This window comes from Lacerta agilis, chromosome 10, assembly GCF_009819535.1.
Source record: "Lacerta agilis isolate rLacAgi1 chromosome 10, rLacAgi1.pri, whole genome shotgun sequence".
In the NCBI taxonomy this organism is placed as follows: Eukaryota; Metazoa; Chordata; class Lepidosauria; order Squamata; family Lacertidae; genus Lacerta; species Lacerta agilis.
In genome coordinates, this window is record NC_046321.1 from 69351766 (window position 1) to 69365995 (window position 14230).

Below are 14230 nucleotides of genomic sequence, written 5' to 3' on the forward strand. Positions count from 1 at the left end.
TTGTGTTTTCAATAGCAAACAGGTGGGTGCTTTTGGAAAGTGCCCCTCTCATGGGGTATTCAGAGATACACTATTCCAATTAGCTATTCAGGTGTCAAGAGATCAAGCCTCAATTAATTAGTCTAAGCCATATTTAACCAAAGGGACGCAGGTTGCACTGTGGTCTAGACCACTGAGCCTCTTGGGCTTTGAATCCCCGCGACGGGGTGAGCTCCCATTGCTCAGTCACTGCTCCTGCCAACCTAGCAGTTCAAAAGCACACCAAAAAGTGCAAGTAGATAAATAGGTACCACTCCGGTGGGAAGGTAAACAGCGTTTCTGTGCACTGCTCTGGTTTGCAGGAGTGGCTTAGTCATACTGGCCACATGACCCGGAAAAACTGTCTGTGGACAAACGCCAGCTCCCTCGGCCTGTAAAGCGAGATGAGTGCCGCAACCCAAGAGTCGTCTACAACTGGATTTAACAGTCAGGGGTCCTTTACCTTTATATTTGGGGAAAGGTAAAATATAAAGGTAAAGGTTAACCTTTACCTTTATATTTAACCTTTCCCCAAAGAGCAGGTGGCCAGTTTATCTCCATCTACAAGGGAGCAGGTGGCGCTGTGGTCTAAACAACTGAGCCTCTTGGGCTTGCCAATCAGAAGGTTGGCGGTTCAAATTCCCACGATGGGGTGAGCTCCTGTTGCTCGGTCCCAGCTCCTGCCAACCTCAGTTTGAAAGCACACCAGTGCAAGTAGATAAATAGGTACCACTGTGTTGGGAAGGTAAATGGCATTTCCATAGTCACCTTTGACTGGACTTAACTGTCCAGGGGTTCTTTACCTTTACCTTTTTTATCTCCAATCTCAGCACTGTGGTGTTCTGCACTGCGATTTGGGACTGGGAGATTTTTTATTTGTTTGTTTGTTTTTAAATCCTTCTTCCTGCCCTTTAGAAAGCATTCTCTAGCAAGCAGTTCATTTTTCCTTTCACCTAGCACTAAAAAGTCCAATCTTCAGGCAAAGAGTGTTCATTACACAAGACCTTCCAAACAACTATAATTGTGCAACATTGAATTTGTTGGCTTGTGATTGAATCTTGCCTGAAAGATAGTAACAGTCTGGAAGTACCCACAGAGTCCTATTGATGAATTTATTTTAAGTGAAATTGAGCAACCCTCACCACATTACCATTCCAATTTAACAGCCAGCAGTGTGCAAGACAAAAAATATATATACTTTCGGGGCTGGATCTATCTTACTGGCCATCATTTGTCCATCTGTTCTTTTAGTTTGGAAATCTTCCTGCTCCAGGCTTACAGAGCCAGTCTACTGGACCATGCATATGGCTAAGGAGCCCTGCAAAGTGAAGAGATCATCTTTTCTCCTGGTAGTTGTCAAGCTGAAGGTGTTTGCCTATGAGCAAACTGATGTTCCTGGAGTCAAGAAGACAAGGCACAACTACCAGCAATATTCTTCCTTTGAGTCCCAGAATAAGAAAGCAGACAAGAAAATTAGTTTTGCCTTTAATTGCGGAAAGACAAGGAAGGCTGGGGGGCCAAATGGCATTCTAGGTGGGATTTCTGTGATTTGACCTCTAGAGTCGGACATAAGGCAGCTGTCGGGGCAGCACACTTGACTGGAGCAATGGTGATGTGGGGGGTGCGAGTGTTTCTGTCTGTCTCAGGAGACAATGAAAGAGTGCGCCTTGGGGAGTGAAGTCAAACTCTTGGAGAGTTACTGTGCCTGCTGTGGCTGCAGAGACTGATACAGGAAGGGGCGCCAACTTGAATAAAATATTAGGGAGGCAGGTAAGCCCCCCTTCATAATCTATCACAAGATGTGGCGCATGGACACCATTTGAATGGCAGTGCTCATCAACTTTGGGGAAGGATGAGCTCCGCAAATATTTTATGGGGGGGGGGGCTGAAGGGACCTAGGGACCTAGGTGTTGGCTTCTATGGATACAGGAGACATGTTTTGTTGCAGCTGGGGCAGATGAAGGCTGGTTGTGCTACTGCAGGTGCACTATGGCATTTCTTCTCTCTGGACTCCTCCAAGCAGTCATTCCTCCTCTGTGGATACACGACCTGACTGTACACGGTAGTCTCTCCCTCCAACAAAGGCACCTGTAGTGCTTGTAGCTTACGTCAATCAGGTTGAACTTATAACTTGTAACAACCTGTGATATTTTTGCTGTGTTTTCAGCACCAAAGTGACCTCTCTGGGACAGTGTGTATGGAGGTCCTGGGCTGGCCAGACTACAAGACCCCGGCCTCTCTGATCTGGCTACACGCAAACAGGTTGAACCTAAAGCCATGCTTCACTTGGCCAGTGATAAATGAGGTGTGTTCCTGCAAGTTGCATGAGGGAGGTCTGCACAGGGCAGCCAAAAGGGTTCATTTCAGATGCTTCTGGTTTACAACTCTGGACTACATTCTTGACTATTGGACATGCTGGCTAGAGCTCAGGGAACCTGCTTTAATCAGGTTCCTAGTTGTGTGGTGGGTTCTACTCATGCTCAAATGCATACGAATAGAAGCCCCATGCAGGTTTCCCCAGCACAACACAGGGCTTGAGATGTGGGGTGGGGGTGCACACTGTGATACTGAGGGTGGGGCTTGTGTGTGCATCCTTGCCCCACCCAAACTGGGATGCCTGAACACAGGTTGTATTTTGACCCATTTTGAAACGCATGTGGTTGAACCTTCTGAAGCAGCATCCAGTCAAGATGGTTTGCACATTTGTTCTCCTTCCGGGAACTCCGACAGCCAAGCTGGTACCAAACATACTGCCTTGCTTTCCTTTGTTGTCTGGGCAGCTTAGGACCTCCAGGGAGGTCACTTCGGTGTTGCTAACTTCATTCCCACAGGTGCACTCCATTGTCTCTTGAGACAGATGGATGCCAACCATTATATCCCACTTCCCCCCCCCTCAAGGACCCGTGCACCACACTTCTCCTTCTCATTTGATCCCCACAACAACCCTGTGAGGTAGGTTAGGCTGAGAGGCTACCTAGTGAGATTCATGGCTGAGAGGGGATTTGAACCCTGGTCTCCCAGCTCCTAGGCTGACACTCTTTGCCACACTGGTACTATGTCCTGATGCCCCAAATGTGTAAGGAGAGAGAGTTGGACGCCTGCAGAGGGGCGCAGCAAATGAAGGAGTATTTCTTAGCGAGGAAGAGCCGATGGAGGAGTGCAGAGAGAAGAAACACTGGGGTGCATCTGTAACAGTGAAACTGGGCATCTTCATCTGCCCCAGCTGCAATTAAACATGTCTCTCCTATATTGGTCTCTAAAGCCATAGCAGGCCCTCTAACTCTCCAGCAATCTGACTTCACCCCCAATGGCACATTCTTCTATTGTCGCTTGAGACACACAGATGCCAACTAATAAAGCATTGAGCAAGCTACTAAATGGGGCAATATAAGGATTTCCTCCCTTTTGCTCACAATTCTCCCTATCTAGAAAATATTTCCATACTTTTATTGCTCTCCCTTCCTCCTGGCATTCACTTTCAAGTCACACAAAGCAATGTTCCAATCTGGTGTGCAGCAAAATTGGATTGTTGTCTGGGTGATGTGTAATCCATCAGCAACATTCACTGTCCCAAAAGTAATTAACAGGCAACGCCACCAGGGAGAACAGTTAGATACTGAGTTGGATGCAGTGGGAACACTAAGGGAACGGTTGTGATTTCAAGCCTTACCTTCTATTATCCTGCAAGGAGTTTTCTAACTGCATCAATCCACACCAAAAAGCCACTGGCTGTATTCAAGAGCCTGCTGTTATTCCGGTTCCTCGGGGAAGTTTCAATGACATCAGCAGGAAAGAGGGTGAAAATGACTGGATATTGCACACCTGAAACAGCAGCCTCACCCTTGACATCTCATCTCATTAATCAATGGAGCTTAATCCACAGCAGGAGTGACAGCCCATCATGTCTCTCCTACTTGCGGTGGAGGAGTGTGCTGTTCCATGATTGCAGATCCATGTATTGATTTCAAACAAGTCCTCAAAGGAGGTTGCGGTGGGGGAGTAGATATTTAATTAATCAGACACAGTATCATATGGCAAAGAACATTTCAGGTTTAGCTGATGAACCCAACAAAAATGAGACAGGAGTTCCGTGTGCCTGGTGGATATACTGATAAAATTCATAATAGAGATAGGCATTAGATTTGGATTTTAAAAATGGAGTTTTGCATAAATTGGACTCCATAGCATCTTCATAGGAAGGATATGGCTAGTTCAGATGATGTAATGTTCATAATGCCCCACTGAGGCATAGGGTATGGGGGTGTCCATGGGGTGTCCCTTCTGGTCAAAGTTAACTTTGATATGGAAAAATTCTTGATATTTGCAGATGTTCGTGCATATTAAAGCAATATTCCTATTCCTAACAGGTGGACAAAAAAGAGTAATAAATTCCAGGTTTGGAAGGACAAACATTATTCAGTAGTTTGAAGATCTCACACCAGCTCCCATTAACAACGAGCACAATCCATCAGGAAAGATAAGAATAATGCATCAATCCTAATTTAAACATATATAAATATTAAGGTAAATGGTGCACATGTCCAAATGCATATCCAAATGAACTTGATAATGATGAGACACTATTTTCTGTAAACTGCTTAGACATATTATTATTATTATTATTTGGTCTATACATTTTGCTAAATGAGTTTAAAAGAAAGAAATCCCTGATTTACCTGAATCCAGGTAAAATCATTTACCTGAATCCAGAGACCTGAAACTCAGATAATATATCCAAGGAACGAAATATATATATATAAAAATAAATAAAAAGTGGTTAAACTACAGAGCCTAAGGCTTGCTGATCAGAAGGTCGCGGTTTGAATCTCCATGACAGGGTGAGCTCCTGTTGCTCGGTCCCAGCTCCTGCCCACCTAGCAGTTCGAAAGCACGTCAAAGCACAAGTAGATAAATAGGTACCACTCCAGTGGGAAGGTAAACGGCGTTTCCGTGCACTGCTCTGGTTCGCCAGAAGCGGCTTTGTCATGCTGGCCACATGACCTGGAAGCTGTATGCCAGCTCCCTCGGCCAATAACTCGAGATGAGCACTGCAACCCCAGAGTCAGACATGACTGGACCTAATGGTCAGGGGTCCCTTTACCTTTTAAGGTGCTACCGGTATTTGTTGTTGTTTAGTCGCTTAGTCATGTCCGACTGTTCGTGACCCCATGGACCAGAGCACGCCAGGCACGCCTATCCTCCACTGCCTCCCGCAGTTTGGCCAAACTCATGCCAGTCGCTTCGAGAACACTGTCCAACCATCTCATCCTCTGTCGTCCCCTTCTCCTTGTGCCCTCCATCTTTCCCAACATCAGGGTCTTTTCTAGGGAGTCTTCTCTTCTCACGAGGTGGCCAAAGTATTGGAGCCTCAGCTTCAGGATCTGTCCTTCCAGTGAGCACTCAGGGCTGATTTCTTTAAGGATGGGTAAGTTTGATCTTTTTGCAGTCCATGGGTCTCCCAAGAGTCTCCTCCAGCGCCATAATTCAAAAGCATTCTACCGGTATATCTATATCTATCTATATCTATATCTATATCTATATCTATATCTATATCTCGACTGTGTCAGACCAACACTGCTACCTACCTGAATTTAGATCCAAGGAATGCTTAGAGAAGCATTTTTTTTTTTTTACATTTGGTTGTGTCTCCATACCTAAACATAAAAATGAGATAGTAATGGTTTAAGCTTGTTCACAAGATTACAAACCTTCTTCCAAAGCTGCCTTGTTTAGAGCATTGCTCTTCCCATGATGCTTAGCACAGACAGGTGAACCACAAAGGCTTCTTTCTCCAGGTGTTTTCCCCGGAGGTTAAATAACGAGAGTTTCTTCCCCCCAGTTTCCTTTCAAAAAACAAAAAACAAAACCCAGATTCTTCAGGATATGCAATAATCTGAACACTAATTTTTACAAGAGTCAATCAAATCCTTCTGCTCAAGCCAAGCAAGTTTTCGTTACATCGTTTGCTCTGCTCCTCCTCTCTCTTCCTAATGCTTCCTGAGTTCTGATAGAAAGTTTTGGCATTGTTGGAACTTTTCATGCTAAGCTCCTTCAGTGAGGCATCATCTATGGGATTAAGATTCTCTTCCTTTTCTGTGAACCCCCTGGCAACACAAAACCTGCTTGTACATTTGCACATTTACAGCCTTTGTTGCTCATTAGACACACAGCTGTTCTGTGGATACAAATTTCTATCAGGAAATGGCATATGAAGGCAGATGCATTTCATAAGTGATGTGTGGAAGCCAAATATTTGCCTTCTGTCAATAATTCAATGCTTCCAGACAAGTTACGTCTTTACTAAGGAGTTATGTGTTCATCAACTTTGCTCCATGCCCTTTTATTGCCACCATCTCAATCTTCCTTTCTGCAAGAAATAAATGTCCCTCCCCCTGCACTATGCCTGGGAGTGGAAGACCCTGGAAACCACCTTGTTGATAAGGGGAAGCAGTTTGGAAAATAGCCAATCAATCAATCAATCAATCAATCAATTTTATTACAGCAAGAACCAGCAAAACAAAACAATATAAGTAAACAGCAACACCCCCACAAGAAATCAAAATCCCAAGAGCCGGGACAAAAGATCAATGGCGCCAAAGAAGTTTATAATGTATTTTTCATTAAAAGAGATTTACGTTTTTTAATAGCTAAGGTGCAAAATTTGGCCACAGCGTAAGATACTGAGCTCAGAGAGTCTTCCAAAAGGAATTTGCGTAAAATTTCGGGGCTGAATTCCAAATAATATTGCAAAGGTAAAGATTTTGATAAAAGGCGTAATATGAGTTGAGACCATTCTTCACTGTAAAGTTCCCAAAATAGGAGAATATGAGTAACAGATTCCACCTTATTGGTCATGCATGGGCATAAGCGCTTGTGAATTGGAACCCGCAGGAATTTATCGTATAGTACAGCTGTAGGTAGTGCCTGAAATCGGGCTCTGGAAAAGGCCCATCTATAAGATTCATAAGTAATATTAGATAAATAAGGGGCAGCTGAAAAGCTGGGCCAAGATTTTAGACATCTGTAGTTCTCAGGGAGTAAAGCATCTTCTTTTTGCAATTCGATGTCAAGGAGCCTCTGAGTGATAGTTGTTTTTGCCTTATTCACAGTGCCATTAAAGAGATCTTCAGGGTTTATACCAATTTGTTTGATCTTGTTAGCAATTTGTGAAAGCCAAGGTGGATAAGGGGCTGCAGCCAGGAAATGAGATAACATTCCCTTTGGGTTATAATGAATTTTCAACCAGAGGGATATTGCTTGTTCCCAGACTTTTAGTTCAACTCTGGGAAGGCCTGCCTCTTGTCTTAATATTACATTAGAAGTACACTTAGGAGTGCCAAATAAGGCTCTAAGAAATTTTGATTGAACTGTTTCAAGAATCTTAAGATTGGCAGAGAGACCAATTTGTGAGCCATATAAAAGTTGGGCCAGAGATTTTGCCTGAAAGACTCTTAAAGCCATAGGAAGGAAGCCAGCACCTTTTCTTCTAAATAATCTAAGGATGCCATTTGCGCTTCTCTCCGCTGAAGTGGCTGAAGCAGTCAGATGTGCTGAAAATTTGGCATTGTAAGAGAAGGTTATGCCTAAATATTGGTAGTTCTTAATTTGATCTATGATATTTCCCTTCATATTGATTGGAAAATAGCACTGAAGTAAGACTCACTCTTACTGATTGGTTCAAAATTGGGAAAGAAGTACAACAAGGCTGTATATTGTCTCCCTGCTTATTTAACTTATATGCAGAATTCATCATGCGAAAGGCTGGACTGGATGAATCCCAAGCCGGAATTAAGATTGCCAGAAGAAATATCAACAACCTCAGATATGCTGATGACACAACCTTGATGGCAGAAAGTGAGGAGGAATTAAAGAACCTTTTAATGAGGGTGAAAGAGGAGAGCGCAAAATATGGTCTGAAGCTCAACATCAAAAAAACTAAGATCATGGCCACTGGTCCCATCACCTCCTGGCAAATAGAAGGGGAAGAAATGGAGGCAGTGAGAGATTTCACTTTCTTGGGTTCCATGATCACTGCAGATGGTGACAGCAGTCACAAAATTAAAAGACGCCTGCTTCTTGGGAGAAAAGCAATGACAAACCTAGACAGCATTTTAAATAGCAGAGACATCACCTTGCCGACAAAGGTCCGTATAGTTAAAGTTTTGGTTTTCCCAGTAGTGTTGTATGGAAGTGAGAGCTGGACCATAAAGAAGGCTGATCGTCAAAGAATTGCTGCTTTTGAATTATTGTGCTGGAGGAGACTCTTGAGAGTCCCATGGACTGCAAGAAGATCAAACCTATCCATTCTGAAGGAAATCAGCCCTGAGTGCTCACTAGAAGGACAGATCCTGAAGCTGAGGCTCCAGTACTTTGGCCACCTCGTGAGAAGAGAAGACTCCCTGGAAAAGACCCTGGTTTTGGGAAAGATGGAGGGCACAAGGAGAAGGGGACGAGAGAGGACGAGATGGTTGGACAGTGTTCTCGAAGCTACCAACATGAGTCTGACCAAACTGCAGGAGGCAGTGGAAGACAGGAGTGCCTGGCGTGCTCTGGTCCATGGGGTCACGAAGAGTCGGACATGACTAAACGACTAAACAACAACAACAACAAGACTCACTCTTAAGTGACTAAAAGCCTGCACTTGTACAAATAATCCCTAACTTGTTTTTGTAGTGGGAAAAATGAATTAGAGAGACTTTTGATTATCCAATTATCAGGCACTCTGGTTTCTTCCATACTAGCAACTCAGTCTGCAGCTGTTCATTTCCTTTAAAACACACACACACACACACACACACACACACACACTCTCTCTCTCTTGCAGAGAGCCAAATGATGTGTGTGCTAACCTGTTGCATTCCAGAGTTTTCTGTGCTATCCTCATTTTTCTCCCCCACCCTGATTTAATTTGTATAGCTCAAGTATAGCAACAGGCATCTAGGTCGACTGACAAAACACTACTGAAGTCTTGAGCTACTGTACTTTTAATTAGTAGTTTCCATTTTCAGTTTCTGCTCTCTTATTGTTTCTTGTTCAGTATGGCAGCAGCATTACTGATGAGGAATAACCTCTTAGTTACCTTTAATCATCAGTGTCTATTTACTTGCTCTTATATCTCTGCAGATGACCAGACAGTGATCTAGCACCAAGATGGTGTGTGTGTGTGTGTGTGTGTGTGTGTGTGTGTGTGTTGTGTCCCTATCAGGTTTGGCTTCTTGGTGTGTGAAATCAAGAGATTCTGGTTTTGCTGTTTCATGTGCTGACTACAAACTGTCTTGACTCCCAAGTTAACAAAGCAAGATGTGACACACTGCAAAATTAGGTGATTCCCCACTCAGGTCACTGCTATGGCTTATGGTGCTCAGTCAGCTGCCATACATAAGCGGAGCCCATCCACCAAGTTATTTCTAGGAAAATTCATGTCTGCCTCTACCCAGAGGAAGGAATTGTGTGAGTAAATCTACCTGGTCCCAGTAGACCAGATCTGAGGCATCAGAAAGAACAGATGACAATAGTCATAATTGTATCACGTTCCCAATGGACTGGGACCTCATCAGTAGCATCTCCTACAATAGGTGCTTTCAGATTACCACTATTTTCAGGTGGGATTCAATTTGAAGGCAAATTCAGGTTGCACAATTATAGTTGACTGGGAGGTCTTTACAGAAATAGAAAGCTGCCTGATACTAAATCAGATGATTGGCCTGTCATGCTCAGTATTTGTGGATTTGAATGGTGATACTGGGGCTTCAGGAAAATTCAAGCTGAGAAGTTGGGAACATAGGAAGCTTCCTTATACCGGGTCAGAATACTCACTATTGTCTACTCCAGTGTTCTTCAGTCTTGGGTCGCCAGATGTTGCTGGACTACAATTTCCCTCATCCCTGAATATTGGCTAAGCCCATAGCAATATCTGGGGATCCAAGGGGGAAGAACACTGGCCTACTCTGATTGACAGCACTTCTCCAGGTTTCCAGGTAGGGGGTGATCCCAGCTCTACTTGGAGATGCCAGGGATTGAACCTGGGACTTTCTGTATGCAAGTCAGATGCACTGGCACTGAGGTATAGGCCTGCTATAAATGAGCTTACTGGTTTCCTGTCATGCACAAAAAACCTACTTCTCCGAAGATCAGATAATGTAGAGACAGGAAAATGCACTGGAAAGTGTGATAGCAGTTGCTTTGATGCAACATCATATGGGATTCCCCACAACCAATAAAAATGAATATTCATTAAAAAGCCAGCGTTGTCTAATCTCCTTGCAAACAAAATAGGATGAATACTTAATAATCAGGTCACCCGGAAGTGCACAATAATGAAGTCCCCCAGTTGTCTGAACGGATGACAGGCACAAAGCATTTAATATTGCAAAATAATTTAAAGAAGTAAAAGCTGAGCCTGGGAAAAGCAGTAAGATGAGGACAGCAAGTGGTCTGCCTCCCTTTATTTGAGTCATCCTTTCAATACATTTTTTGTTCCACCTGAACTATCTACAAAGTAAGGAGAACATCTAAATCTTCAAAGCAAAGGGACTCACTTTCAAGATACCACCAGAGGAAGTTCCTGTTCCCAAGACACATGGGCAAAATCTGAGATGAAACACAGCGTTAGCTTTTTGAAATATTTAGACCAAGATTCAGACACAACTGAGATGCTCTCCTTATGTGAACTGCATGCTTTTCAAATCCCTCTCCAAATGTACATGAGACTAGAGTTTGGTTAAATTCTTATTATTGTTTTTAAAATATTGAACCCAACTCCCAGCTCACAGACATCATTTTAGACTTCAGCAAAAAATAAGGAAAGAGACTTCAATAGTAGGGAGATAGTTATATATAAATTGATGTGGCCAGATGTAATCATGCTATTTGAAAGGACAGGAAATGAACACCTACCCTAAAGATGTAAAGTTCTGTAGAAGTTTAGGTGCAGAAGGCTAGGATGAGGAAATGCCCATCCAATGATTGTGTGTGTGTGTGTGTGTGTGTGTGTGTGTGTGTGTAAATAATTTATCTGTTTGTCTGCCCACCTGTTCTCCATAGGTTTTGCCACCTCTCCAGAGATCACCGCCAAACGAGTTCCTGAGCTGGGGGCAGCAGTTGTCAATGATATTTGGATGCTGGCTGCCATGTTGAATCAAGATGATGGACCAGAACATTACTTTGGGGTAACTTCACCCAGTTTTTGGTGTTATGGATCCAAACTCCCAATATGCACTATCCATTTAAAAATCACAATATTTTTTTTATGTTTCTAAAATATCCTGGGCTGCGCCAGGCACCCCTCACTTGTTTAAAATCAAGAGAAGACAATGAGAAGAATTATTCTTCCCAATAGAGGAGGGGTCACATACATTTTCAAGCCTTTTTCATATGACACTCCAATATAAGTCAGTTCTGTATAAACTAAAACCCCAGTTTCACTAGTAGCAGTACAGGGGGAGGATCATGGCTCAGTGGTAGAGCATCTGTCTCCCAGGTTCCACCCCTGGTTTCTCCAGGTAGGTCTGAGAACTTCCCCGGCCTGAAACTCTTTTGTGCCAGGTGGACCAGTGATCTCGCTGTGTATAAGGCAGCTTCTTAAGTTCCCAACTTCTCAACTTAAACTGTCCTGAAGGATCATACCCCAGTATCTTCATTCAAATTCACAAACCACTTAGCGTTTAGAATGGGCAGAAGTGGGGCTTCCAGTTCCGGTCTGCCTTAATGGAAGCACCTCCCATGACAGTGGGAGATTGTCGGCAAAGAAAAAACAAAGATGACTGAGGATAATTTAATTAATCTTGTAAATTCCCCCCAGGGACGGGGGGAACAGGCTTCACTCGTAGATTGTCTCGGTACCTGGCTCTCACTCCGGCATGGAATGTGAGAGGCAGGGAGGCGCTGAGTGCAAAAGCCCTTCGCCTGTCGATAACCCTCCAATGCCGCCATTAGGAAGCAATGGTTCTTCTGTTCATTAGATTTTAATTTGGACTAATGTACAGACGCATGCTGGAAAAGATGAGATCATAAACTGCACAATCAAAAGAGTTGGAAGTTCGTTAAGGTTTGAACTTGGGGAAATGACTTCTCCATTTGGTGTAAAAGATGGTGTGGGGGGAGGGGAGCCATTGGCTTCTTTATACTAAGTTTGATTTTTTATATTTATGATTTGGCAACCCTCCCCTGAAATACTTGTTTAAAATCATGGATGTACATTTACTTTGCTAAGTTTGAAGTTGAAATTATGGAGTACAGGTGAAGATGGTGGAAAATGGATTTCAGATATGCAATATAACATCAAATGGAACTCTGTGTGTAAAGAAAAAAAAATGGGGAAAAGGAAGAGAAAGCTTTATTTTTCAAATGTTTATGAGGGAAACTCAGAGTGGACTCTTCCCTACTTTTATCATCCTCAGACTGAACTGAATAATGCTAAAAAGACTTGGAATTTAATTTAATTGGATCAGTAACTGCTTATTGGCTGAACAAGAGGGGGCTGCAAGCTTGCCAAAGAAGCTTCATTCCTGAGTTACTTACTTGTAGTTCAATAGCTGGATCTCCTCTCCTCCCCAGGCTGAGAAAACGGCAAATACTTGTTTTGACAGTATGATTTTTGCAGCTGATGCTTGAGGCTTGGAACGGTGCAGCGGAGAACTTACGAAACAGCAGTGGAATACTAACTCTGCCCAAGGTATGATGGAGAACAGCAACAACTGACAAAAGATAGACATAATACAGTACAAGGACAGGAAGAAACATCATGGACAGAAAAATAGCCACACACAAGAAGAACAAAGAGAGAGTTTGAAGGCTTCACCTGTAGGACTGTACATTATTTGATGTGTAAATGCAAATGGAAGTCATCAACATTGCAGCTGCGGTATAAGGGTTTGTTATTCTGACTGGTGTGTAACTGGAATGCACAGTTAAAGTAAATTATCAGATCATCAATTCTAGCACCAGGGGGGCCAACAAAATAATATTATTTGGCATCTGAACAATTGACATTATTAATTGTATTATAATTTGGTATTGACAAAGAGGCTTTTTTGGGTTATTGTAACTGAAAACAAATAAAATTATTATACATAGAATGGCAGAAGTGGCCCACTGCCTTTCACTCCGTGATGGAACCAAATGCAGTGTCAATAACCAAATCCAAACCACACAGATAAGCAGGTCAGGTGGTATAACTGGCTTCTCTCTCTATGTGGGTAGATACAGACATATATGTGTGTTTGTGTTTGTATATAGCTAGATACCCTACTGTGATTAACAAAACACATTTTTTTAAAAATCTACATTGCAAAATGTTTTGGCTTCCGCCTTCATCAGCTGTTCTGATAAAAATGAAATGGTGCTGTTTCTAAGGGGGCAGCCACAGAGCTTTGAGAAATGAATTCTCAGAAGGCGTTCATTTGCTGAAGCTCAGCCACGCTGCTACTGTCCTCCAGGTTGAGGCCATGCAATGTCAATGGGTCCAGCTTATTTCATTTTATTGGAGCAGCTGATGAAGGCGGAAGCCAAACATTGTGCAATGTAGATTTTTAAAAAAAATGTTCTGTTTTGTTAATCAAAGTAATGCCTATATTCTTTTAGTGATTATCCAAATCCTTAAAGGGATCCAGAGCAAGCTTGCATGAGGTGCAATTTGATGTTTTTATAACGATACATACATACATACACACTCATCCCTGCTTATAGAAAATTATATGCGAGGAGAAGAGATCTAGCCTCGTCTTCTGCCCAACAGGCTAGTTTTGAAGGTGTGGGGGATGTCTTTCAACCTGGAAAGCTATTCAGTGTAGCGGTCTTTCACGTGTGGTCTTAAGCAATGCAATTCAGGAACAATTTTGCTCTTTGTGAGAACTGGGCCTTAGAATGTGTTCTCAGAAGCAAGTTTTTCTCATCATCTGCTACTGGCCTTGATATGAACAGTGTTGCTTGGAGTTTTTCTCTCTCAAAACCAGAGCCCACTTTGGAGGAACAACCTACTGCCCAACAGGAGAATGCAGCCTCGTCTTGTGACCCTTGCTTGATGATGTCCGTCTTCTGGTCAACTCCATCTTCTACATCTCCTTGCATACTAACTGCATAAAAACAACTTTATACCATCGCATAATTTCCATTTTAAAAATAAAATAAATATATGCATAGTTTCCATTGAAAAATAAACAGCCCCCACCACATGGAAGCAACCTGCTTTTCACCTGTCCGTGCCCCCCTTTGC